Genomic DNA, 11,573 nt, shown 5'->3' with positions numbered 1-11,573 from the left:
AATATTGGAACTAGTCAGTCTCTGTAACAACATGAGACAATTCCTTCTTTTTTAAAAAAAAAAATTTTAACATTTGTTTTTGAGAGACAGAGTGTAAGTGGGGGAGGAGCAGATAGAGATGGAGACACAGACCTGTCAGCACAGAGCCCAATATGGGGCTCAAACCCACAATTCATGACCTGAGCCGAAGTTGGACGCTTAACTGACTGAGCCACCCAGGTGCCCCAAGACAATTCCTTCCAATAAATCCCTGTGCTTTCTCTCTTATTTCCACACCCATCTCTATTATCTATATCTATTTTGATTGGTTCTGTTTTTCTATAGAACCCTAACACACTCTGTATGCACTTTATGTCTAAATTATAATGCACACACACTCACATATACACATACATTTAAACATAAACAGATTATTTAATAATGGAAAAATCTCTTTGGCCATTATAAGCCATTGTTACGGCTACTGTACTAACTTGTTCATACCCTGGTATCACAATTTGAGGCACCAAGGAAAGCAAGAAAACAGATGCTTGACACTGTACTTCATTATGCAAGAATTTATTACATTCTTAATGTCTGAGAGGAAGGATGTGACAAGTTAATTAGTCTTTTATCTTATCTAAGCACTTCTATCACACAATTCCTCTCTGCAATGCAAAATAGTGCTTGTCTTCAACAATAACAGTGACACCATCTGCCAATCTCCAGGGCACTCAGATGTAGTTGTGTTTTGTTATGAGGACCTAGAACAAGAAATATGAAGTAGTCCTTAGGACTGGAAAAGCATAAGTCACAACAGCAAACGTGTAGAGTACCTGTGAATGCTGGCTGATGAATCCTAAGTGGACATAATTGTGCGTGTGTATATATGTGTGTTTTTATGTGTATGCCCACAATTTCCTTTTTTTTAAAAAAATTAATGTTTATTATTTATTTTGAGAGAGAGTGTAGCTGGATTCTCACAGAGTCATGACACCAAGGCTTTTCTTTCCAGGAAGCAACTTTATTCCTGCTGGCACCGCTCAGTTGGGTTCGTACCCAAAGAACTGAGCCCCGAACGCCACGTGGCATAGTTCTTAATATATTTTTTGCTTCTTTGTCTCCCATATATGGTAACACACAAACATGCAGTTTGATTAAGTGGTCTCATGTTACAAGGTCCTGAGGGATGTTGTCACATACACATATAGCCAGGTTTCCTTGAGGTGGTTTTTTTTTTTTTTTCTTTCCTTAGGGAGGGGACTCTACCACAAGAGAGAGCATGAGCAGGGAAGCGGTAGAGAGACAGGGAGAGATAGAATCCCAAGTGGGCTCCACATTCTTAGTGCAGAGCCCGATGTGGAGCTCAAACTCACAAACCGCAAATCGTGACCTGAGCCAAAACCAAGAGTCGGACACTGAATGCACTGAGCTGCCCAGACACCCCTGTGTATGCCGATGATTTCTAAGTCCCTTAAAAGTGATGGATCTAAATCAGCAGTCCCTTTTTCCTGGGTGTCATGATGGTAGCGAGAGAATTAGCTCATAAGATTTCCATTTTGTTGGAGTTCAAAAATTTTAGGGTCTCACACTATGTTCTTCCTAGATATACACTGAATATTTATGTTCTTCCCAAGTTCATATGTTGAAATATAATTTCCAATGTGATGGTATTTGGAGATGAGGCTTTAGTAAGTGATTAAGTTATGAGGGCAGAAGTAGTACCCTTATAAAAGAGGCCACAAAGAGTTCACTCACTACCTTTCTCCATTTGAGGTTATAGCAGGAAGATTGCCATTGATGAGCCAGAAAGCAGACCCTTATCCTGGGCTCCCCAGCCTCCAGAACTGTGGGAAATATAGTCCTGTTGTTTATAAGCCACTTAGTCTCTGGTATTTGATTATAGCATCCTGAAAAAAATGGAGACACTGTAAAAGAAAAAGTAGACCTACTTTGGGGTAGACACTGCGTTAATCTTAGTGCTTCAATGGTGAGCAACAGACATAATTTCTAACATTGCAATCCCTACAGTCTACTGATATATACCCTTGTTAAACAGATGATTAGCCCAAGTTTGTGTTAGTAAATATGTAGCTAATTCTAATTGGACATTCTAATTGGTAGGGGATGAATCACTGCTATGCATGACAAAAGTTAGTTTCCACTAGGTACACATATAAATATCAAAGAAGGTAGTTTCCCAAAGAGAATTCTGTGTTTATGAAGATGTCCTCTATTATGAAAATTAAAATTTAAGAGGATACCTGAACAGTAATACCTAGGGTCTTACATTTGAACTTTATTGCCACATGATTTATATTTGGAGACATAAGAATGGATGAGAGCCCTAGTGACAAAGTATGGAGTAAATGTGAATGAGGAGAGGGGCCAGAACAATTTTTTTAATTTTTCATCAGGCAAACAAAACTGAGGCACATCAGCCAGAAACATAGTTTGATTTGACTGGTTAAAGTAGTTTCAGAGTTTCCTTGGCAAAGACTCGATTCTTAACCTATTTAGATGAACTATGAATTATGCTTTTGTTGCTCTGTAGATTTTTAAAGTGTCATTGTTCTCTGAGGATTGAGTGTTCCAACAACAGTTTAACCATGTCTCTAGGACACAAAAAAATCAAACATTAATGAAATCATTATTATTAACTGGGGAGATTTTGGAACAAATTTCTGAGAAAAGATCAACAAATAAGTACATCAGTTAAAAGAATTCAACACCAGAACTGTATCAATAATTTGGAAATGATGAGCCAAATATATATGTTTAATATGTATTCATGTAGAGTCTAATACTTGGGTTCAAGAAATAACCACAAAATGTAAGAGGAGACAGTGGTTCAAATAGCACCTCATACAATTTAGAAATTTAATTTCTAGTAAGCTTAGGGTGAGTCAACAGTAAGCGACAGCTGCCAAACACACTGATAAAATTTCAAAGTCCTGTAATAAAAGCATAACCTTTAGAATGAAAGAAGTAGTGTTTTTTTTTGTTTTGTTTTAGTTTTATACAGGCAAATAAAAGGTATAATGATAAACTGGAAAACTTTTAGAAGGCAGTTGTAGGAATGATGACAGTGCACAAACCAGAAGATATTTATCCTATAAAAGAGAAAGCTCAGTTGTCTTTAACTATGTGAAAAATTATCCATAAAAACTAGATTAGACTTGTTCTTTAGGTCCTGGTTTCTATTTAGATAAGGCTGCCAAGAAAGGAAATCGGAGTGAGTGACATTTTATCAGAGATGGAAAGGAGGTGATGGATTGAGCAGAATAAAGATCTGGGGGGAATAAGTATCATTTGAGTAAACAGCAGCTGCACAGGCTGAGGAAGAAAGGAAGAGGGGCTGGAAAAATAGTATTCCATACACAAATATTATGTTACAAATGATGTGTGTGTACATACACACAGATATATTCAATTATACATGTGCTTTACAAAATTATTTCACCAACCACCAATCTAGAGTCTTAGGTTATGGGTACACACTCAAAGTGGAAAAAAGCTGATATGAAGCATTTCAACAATGATGTCCCTTCAAACTAATCAGGGTTGCTTTCCCATTTGGTGGTTTAGTGAGGGCAATTAATCCTTTAGATTGTTCTTCTAGACTGTATCTTTGAAAATAAACAATACTAGTTTATTTAGCTAAAAGTTGTAATGACTAAAATTCTTCTACATCCATTTAGGCAAAATTATTGATTCAAGTTTATTTATTTTTAGTCTCCCTATTTTACATAGAAAAATACACTAAACAGTTGACTATTCAAAGGCAGATTATTGAAGTTTATCTGCAAATATTTTCTCGAGTTTTTGGCTGACATGCTTATCACAGACTTGTTAAATTAACTCCTTTGTTAATATTGTCTTGCCGCCTTTGCTCCCAGAAGATTATTTCAGGATAATTTCCTTATGTGAATTTTAATCATACTTCTGTAGTTGAAAATTACCCTTTTCTTAATTATAATTTCCTGGGGAGAGCCTTAAAGATTTTATCAGATTCCTTCTCAAGTGTGAATAATGCATTCAATTTGATTAAATAAAAGACAAAATAATTCAGATTTTATTTTTTAAATTTTTTTTTGTTTATTTATTTTTGAGAGAAAGAGAGTATGAGTAGGGGAGGGACAGAGAGAGAGGGAGACACAGAATGTGAAGCAGGCTCCAAGCTTTGAGCTGTCAGCACAAAGCCTGGTGCGGGGCTCAAACTCACAAGCTGTGAGATCATGACCTGAGCTCAACTGACTGAGCCACCCAGGCACCCCAAAATAACTTAGATTTTAGCAGATGTGAATGTAAAACAAAAGCAAGCCTGTAGTTAAAAAATCTCATTTCCTAAAACATAAGTACCTCTCTGATGTCGTATGATCTTTTACAGAATGTGTTCTCGCGCGCGCGCACGTGTGTGTGTGTATGTGTACCAATTTGATCTTCACAAAAAGATTTTGTTAGAATAGGTATTGTGTATATTTAAAAACAAATCATAGATGTTCAACAACTTTACAAAGAACTTGAACCACGGTCTTCATCCGGTTCAAGATAGTTTCCACTTTTAATTGATCGCTTTCCTAGCAATGTTTTATTGGAAAACCAAATAAACTGATTAAGAAGAAAGAATGAGGAATCAGCCTCGTGACAGCATGAGTCCTTCCCCTTGTCTTTCCTTGTCAACTCATAACCAATAAAACATTCATAACCCAACAAAATTTCCTCTGTATGACATACTAGGACACCAGGGACATCCATACATCTGATATCTGAAGGTGAGTGGATTACATTTTGTGGAGGTGCTGGAACTGAAGAAACAGGAGAGGAGCCAGAGGAGAAGTGGCAGTGGTATCTGTAACCCCAAAAGCACAAGCAATAACAACCAGTAACCCCTCTGGCAGAGAGGGTAGAGGTTAGAAAGTGCCCACTCCCAAATATAGCCACAAGTCAACTCAAGTAAAAGAAACCAAAAACTTGTGCTATAGCATCACCTGCTGGAAAACAAAAGAAAGTCCTCTAATTCCCACCCTGTTGAACTGTTAAAAACAAAGTAAACAAAACTTTACCTCAATAAGAAAGGTGTTTAATACTTCAAATGCACTGGCAAAGGTACATCATCAAACGCCTTGAAAGATCATGTAATATCTATCACAAAAAGAAAGTAACAAGTCTCCAGCAACCAAACTCAAAGTCAGGGAAAATTGGGATCTAACTGAGAATCCAAAATAGCATTTATAAAGAAAGTGCTACAAGAAAATTCAGGAATATAATAAATGTAAAGAAGGAGTAATTTATCAAAGATATTGAAATTATAAAAAAAAAGAACCAAACAAATTCTGGAGGTGAAGAACTCAGTGAGATGAATAACACATTAGAAAACATAGGAAATAGAGCAGATTGATGGAAGGGACAAAAATAATTGAACTGGAGGAAAGGAATCTAGAAATGATCGGGTGGAAAAGAAGAAAGAACTAGTACTTTAAACAGTGAAGAAATCCTATAAGAGCTATCAGACTCCATTATGAGAGCCTATATAAAAATAATAGGTATGCCAGAAGGAGAAGGGGTTAGAGAGGTTATTTGGAAATAATAGCTGAGAATTTCCAAAACCTGGGGAAAGAACTAGACATATAAGTCTGTGAAGCTAATAGATCATTTACTATCTCAATGCAAAAAGACTCTTTCCAAGACACAGTATAATAAAGCTGTCAAAAGTCAATGATAAAGAAAGAATCCTTAAAGCCGCCAGGGTAAAATAAAAGAAAGTAACCTACCAAGAAATTCCCATTAGACTATTGGCAGATTTCTAAGCTGAAGCTCCATAGGCCAGAAGAAGAGAGTAGAATGATGTATTCAAAATATTGAAAGATAAGAAATGCTGGCAAAAAGTAGTCTATCTAGCAAAATTATTCTTCAGATATGAATGAGAAATTGAAGCTTTCTTGGAAAAACCAAACCTGAGGGAGTTCACCATCACTAGACCTGTCTTACAAAAAAAAAAATGTTTAAAGGAGCTCTTCTATCTGAAACAACCCCAAAATGACACAAAACTTTTAGTAATGTTGTAGACAAACTGAACCAGATAATTGTAACTCTTTTAGAACAGGGTGTTAAACAATTATATAATAAAGTTTAAAGGAACAAAAAGCATTAAAAATAACTATAGCTACTACAATTTGATAATTTAAGCATAAAAAAGGATAATTTGTGACAACAAAAATATAAAACGGGAGGAGGAAAATGATGGGACCTATATAGGCAAATAAAGATAGCTGCTATCAGCAAAAAAGGGGTTATTTTATCTATGAAATATTTTACGCTAACCTCATCATAACAACAAAACAAACATCTAGAACAAAGACACAAAACACAAGAAAGGGGAAACTGAACAAATCATTATACAAAACCACCAATCTAAAAAGTCAGAGACAAAAGGAAAAAGAAACATGGAGATGTACAAGACAGCCAGAAAACAAAATATAGAATGTCAGTAGTAAGTCCTACTACTGTAGTAAGTACTATACTACTAATATCAATTATCATCCTAAACATAAACGATTTGAACTCATTAATCGAAAGGTATTCAGTGGCTGTATAGATTAAAAAACAAGTCTAATTACATGCTGTCTTCAGTAGACTCATCTCAACTCCAAAGAAAACAGACTCAAAGTATGGGAATGGACTATGATACTCCAGCCAATTGGTAATCAAAGGAAAGCATGTATAGCCATACTTGGAAAAACTAGACTTCAAGTCAAAAATGGCAGCAAGAAACAAAGAAGTTCATTATATAATGATAAAAAGGGTCCATACATCAAGAAGATACGACAGTCATAAACATATATGTTCCCAACATCTGAGAATCAAAATATATTGAGCAAGTACTAATAGATTTTAAGGGAGAAATAGACAATAACTAGGCAATAATACCATAATATTAGGGGATTTCAGCACTCCACTATAAACAATGGATGGATTGTCCAGACAGAATATCAACAAGGAAACAAAGAAATGTTGGAATTGAACAATGCTTTAGAAAAGTGGACTCCATATATATATATTCCAACTACCAGCAACTGAATGAGTACATATTCTTCTCAAATGCACATGCAACATTCTCCAGGATAGATCGTATAACAAGCCACAAAACTAATCTTAGCAAATTTAAGAAGACTGAAATCATACCAACTATCTTCTCTGACCACAATGGCATGGAATTAAAAATCAGCAAGAGGAAGGTCAGTAGATCAGCAAATGTGTGGAACGTGAACAACACACGTGCTTAATGGATCAAAGAAGAAATCAAATGGATCAAAAAAGAAGTCAAAAGGTAAATCATAAAGTATCTTGAGACAAATGAAAATGAAAATACAACATACCAAATTTTGTGGGATGTAGCAAGAGCAGTGCTGAGAAGAAAGTTTATAGAAATAAACATATATATTAGGAAATGAAAAAGGACTCAAATAAGCAACCTAACTTTACACCTCAAAGAACTAGAAAAAGAACAAATTAAGCTGAAAGTTAGCAGAAGGAAAGAAATAATAAAAAATAGAGCAAAAATAAATATGTCAGAAAAACAGTAAACAGGATAAATAAAACTAAAAGCTGGTTCTTTGAAAAGATAGACAAAATTGATTAATCTTTAATTAGACTAAAAAAAGACTCATATGCTTAAAATTAGAGATAAAAGAGGAGACATTACAACAGATAATACAGAAATACAAAGAATTATGAGACTACTATGAACGGTTATATGCCAACAAATTATGTAATCTAGAAGAAATTGGTACATTTCTAGTAACACACAACCTACCAAGACTGAATCAGGAAGAAATAAAAAATATAAACAAACCAGTAATGAGTCAAGAGATTCAGTCAGTAATCAAAAAGCTCTCAACACAGAAAACTATATGGCCAAATGGTTTTACTAGTGAATTCTATGAAACATTTGAAGGAGAATTAATTTCAACCCCCCTCAAAGTCTTTAAAATAGCATTAAGGACAAGGGACAACTTCCAAACTTATCCTACAAAGCCAGCATTACCTTGATATTAAAACAGATAGGGATGCCACAATAAAAGAAAATTATACACCAATATGCCTAATTAATACAACAAAAATTCTCAACAAAATAGTAGTAAACCAGATTTAAGAACACATTGAAAGGATTAAACACCATGACGAAGTGGGATTTATCTCTGAGATGCAAGGATGATTCAACACACACAAATCAATAAATGTAATTCATCACATCAATCAAACAAAAAGTAAAAATCACAGTCATCTCAATAGATGCAGAAAAAACACGACAACAGCATGCAACATCTTTTCATGATAAACCCTCTTAACAGAGTGGGTATAAAATGAACATATCTCAAAATAATAAAGAGGATATATGACAAACCCACAGCTAACATCATACTTAAATGGAGAAAAATTGAAAAGGTTTCCTCTGAGATCAGGAACAAGACAATGTTGGTCACTCTTGCCACTTCTATTCAATATACTATTGGAAGTCCTAGCTAGAGGAATTAGGCAAGGCAAATAAATAAAATGCATCCCAAATGGGAAGGAAAATGTAAAATTATTGATATTTGCTGACAACATAATCTTATATATAGAAAAATCCCAGAGTCAATAAAAAAACTGTTGGAATCAATGTGGCAGACTACAAAATCAACCTACAGAAATCAGTGGCATTCCTTTACATTAATGATGAAGCATCAGAAGGAGTAATAAAGAAACTGTCCCAATCACAATAGCATCAAAAACAATAAAATATTTAGGAATAAATTTAAGGAAGTAAAAGATCTGTGCAAATGAAAACTAAGATTTTACTGAAAGAAATCAAGACACAAACACATGAAAAGACATCTTGTGTTCATGGATTGGAAGAATAAGTATTGCTAAAATGTTCATACTACTCAAAGCCATTTATAGATTCAGTGCAATTTCCATCTAAATACCAAAGGCATTCTTCATAGAAATAGAATAAATAGTCCTCAAATTTGTATGGAATCACTAAAGACCCCAAATAGCTAAAACATTTCTGAGAAAAAAAGGACAAAGCCAGAGATGACATACTTCCTGATTTCAAATTATATTACAAAACCATAGTAATAAAAATAATATAGTACTGACACAAAAATAGATACACAGACCAATGGTACAAAATATCCCAGAATTAAATGCCAGTATACATGGTCAACTAATACCTGAGGGGGAGCCAAGAAGACCCAATGGGGGGAAGATAATCTCTTTAAAAAATGGAGCTGAAAAAGCTGGAGAAACATATATAGGCAATGAAATTGGACTCCTATCTCACACCACTCACAAAATTAACTTGGAATAAATCAAAGATTTAAACATAAGACCTGATACCATAAAGCCCCTAGAAGAAAACATAAGGAAGAATCCCATCAATATTGGTCTTGACAATGATATTTTGGACATGGTGCTAGAAGCACAAAAACAAAAATAAATATCAACAAATATGACTACATAAAATGCAGAAGCTTCTGCACAGCAAAACAAAACAACTAAATAAAACAGCAGCATACAGATTGGTAGCAAATATTTGCAAGTCATTTATCGGATAAGTGGTTAATATTCAAAACATATAAAGAACACAACAACAAAAAAACCCAAATTCTCTTAAAAAATGAACAGAAGAACTAAATAGACATTTTCCCAGAGGACATCAAAATGGCCAACAGACTCATGAAAAGATGTTCAACATCACTAATCATTAGGGAGTTGCAAATAAAAAGCAGAATGAAATATCTCCTCATACCTGTTAGAATGTCCAAGAAGGCAAGAGACAACAAGTGTTGGTCAAGATATGGTAAAAAGGGAATGCTTACACGTTATTGGTGGAAATGTAAATTAATCCAACCCTCATGGAAAACAATATGGAAGTTCCTCAAAAGTTTAAAAGTAGATCTATCATATGATCCAACAATCCTACTTCTGGGCATACATCCAAAGGAAATAAAATAGGATTTCTACAAGAAACACACTTATATATATTGCAGCATTCTTCACAATAGCCACGAAAAGGAAATAGTCAAAATTCCAATTAATAAATGAAAATATGAAAAGACGTGATACACACACACACACACACACACACACACACACACAATGGAATATTATTCTGCCATGAGAAAGGATGATATCCTGCCACTTGTGACAAATTGGATGGACTTTTAGAACATTATGTTAAGTGAAATAAGTCAAAAAGAGAAATACAAGTACTATGTAATATCATTTATTTGTAGAATCTAAAACAGTCAAACCTGTAAAAACATAACAAAACAGAGTAACATGCTGGTTACCAGGATATGGAGAATGGGGGGATAAGATTGATGGTATTTAAGGTGAGTAGTAAACAAGCCATAGAGATCCTAATGCACAATATAATGAACAGAGACAATAATATTGTACTATAATTATGTAATGTGATAAATATTGATTCAGTGGTGATATTACAATACATATATGCATCAAAGTAACATGCTGTGCACCTTAAATTTACAAAATATAACGTGTCAAATTAAATTTTTAAAAAGAATAAAGAATGACCTAACCAAACTGGATTAAAATGTGATCATGAATACCAAATTCTGCAATATTTGACATTATAACTCCCTACTTTTTGAAACTGCATTCCATTAGCCTTCTGGATTCTGGATTCAAATCAATCTTTTTCTAATCCTTCTTTCAAATTGCTTTTGATGTTTTATCCTTTTATGCTCTGAAACCCCATGTTTAATAGGGTTTTATTCTCCTCTTTGCAGCCTCTATATTCTTCCTTAAGCATCTCAAATTTCTATTATCAGAATCCATCTGTCTTCCCAATCCATCAGTCTTTATTCTGAGCAGGATATATCATCTGTTGATAAAGATGTGATTGTGTAAAGATGGCAATTAGAGAAGCCTGAAAATGTTTACAAAAACAATTTGTTGGAACGCAACACAAAGTCAACTAAAAATAAGAAAAAAGCTTCAGTGAGAAATAAATATATTGAGAAATAAACGTAATTTGAAATCTAGAGCTTTGTGCTGCAACTGATTGGTGTGTTCCAAGAGTGTTCACAATTCCAGAATAAGAAGCTCAGAACACTAATGTGGCATTATTAGCAGAAGGAAAGAGGGATTCAGGGATGGGGGCAATCTTGTCACTTAAATGCTCAGGACTAAAGAGCATTAAGATATGAGTTCTGTGGGTACAAGGAATTGTCTGTTTAATTCACTGTTGCCTATAATCATGCTAGTATCAGTAATTGTTTAATCAATATTTATATCAATGAATCAAAAATCTGGATGGGAGAACCATTACTGACAATGCACATGGTGGGTATTCTAGGAGACTTTTTATTAAATTGAATTTTCTTTAAAATATAGTCAGTTTTAAAAATTGCTAGTTTAGGAATGAACTTATCCAATGTGTCATTCTTCTTTTTTCTAACTGAACATAATCCTCAAATGACAATGTTAAAAACCTTAGGTTTGGGAAGGGTAAGTTTGAAAAGAGGGTTGAATGATAAATATAGCATGTGCTTTTATTTCTTGGTCTGATTAGATTTGTA

The sequence above is a fragment of the Lynx rufus genome, unplaced genomic scaffold, assembly GCF_022079265.1.
Source record: "Lynx rufus isolate CCGP_SWC_20201006 ecotype Redwood Valley unplaced genomic scaffold, mLynRuf1.p SCAF_3, whole genome shotgun sequence".
Taxonomy (NCBI): domain Eukaryota; kingdom Metazoa; phylum Chordata; class Mammalia; order Carnivora; family Felidae; genus Lynx; species Lynx rufus.
Note: the sequence above shows the minus strand (reverse complement) of the source record.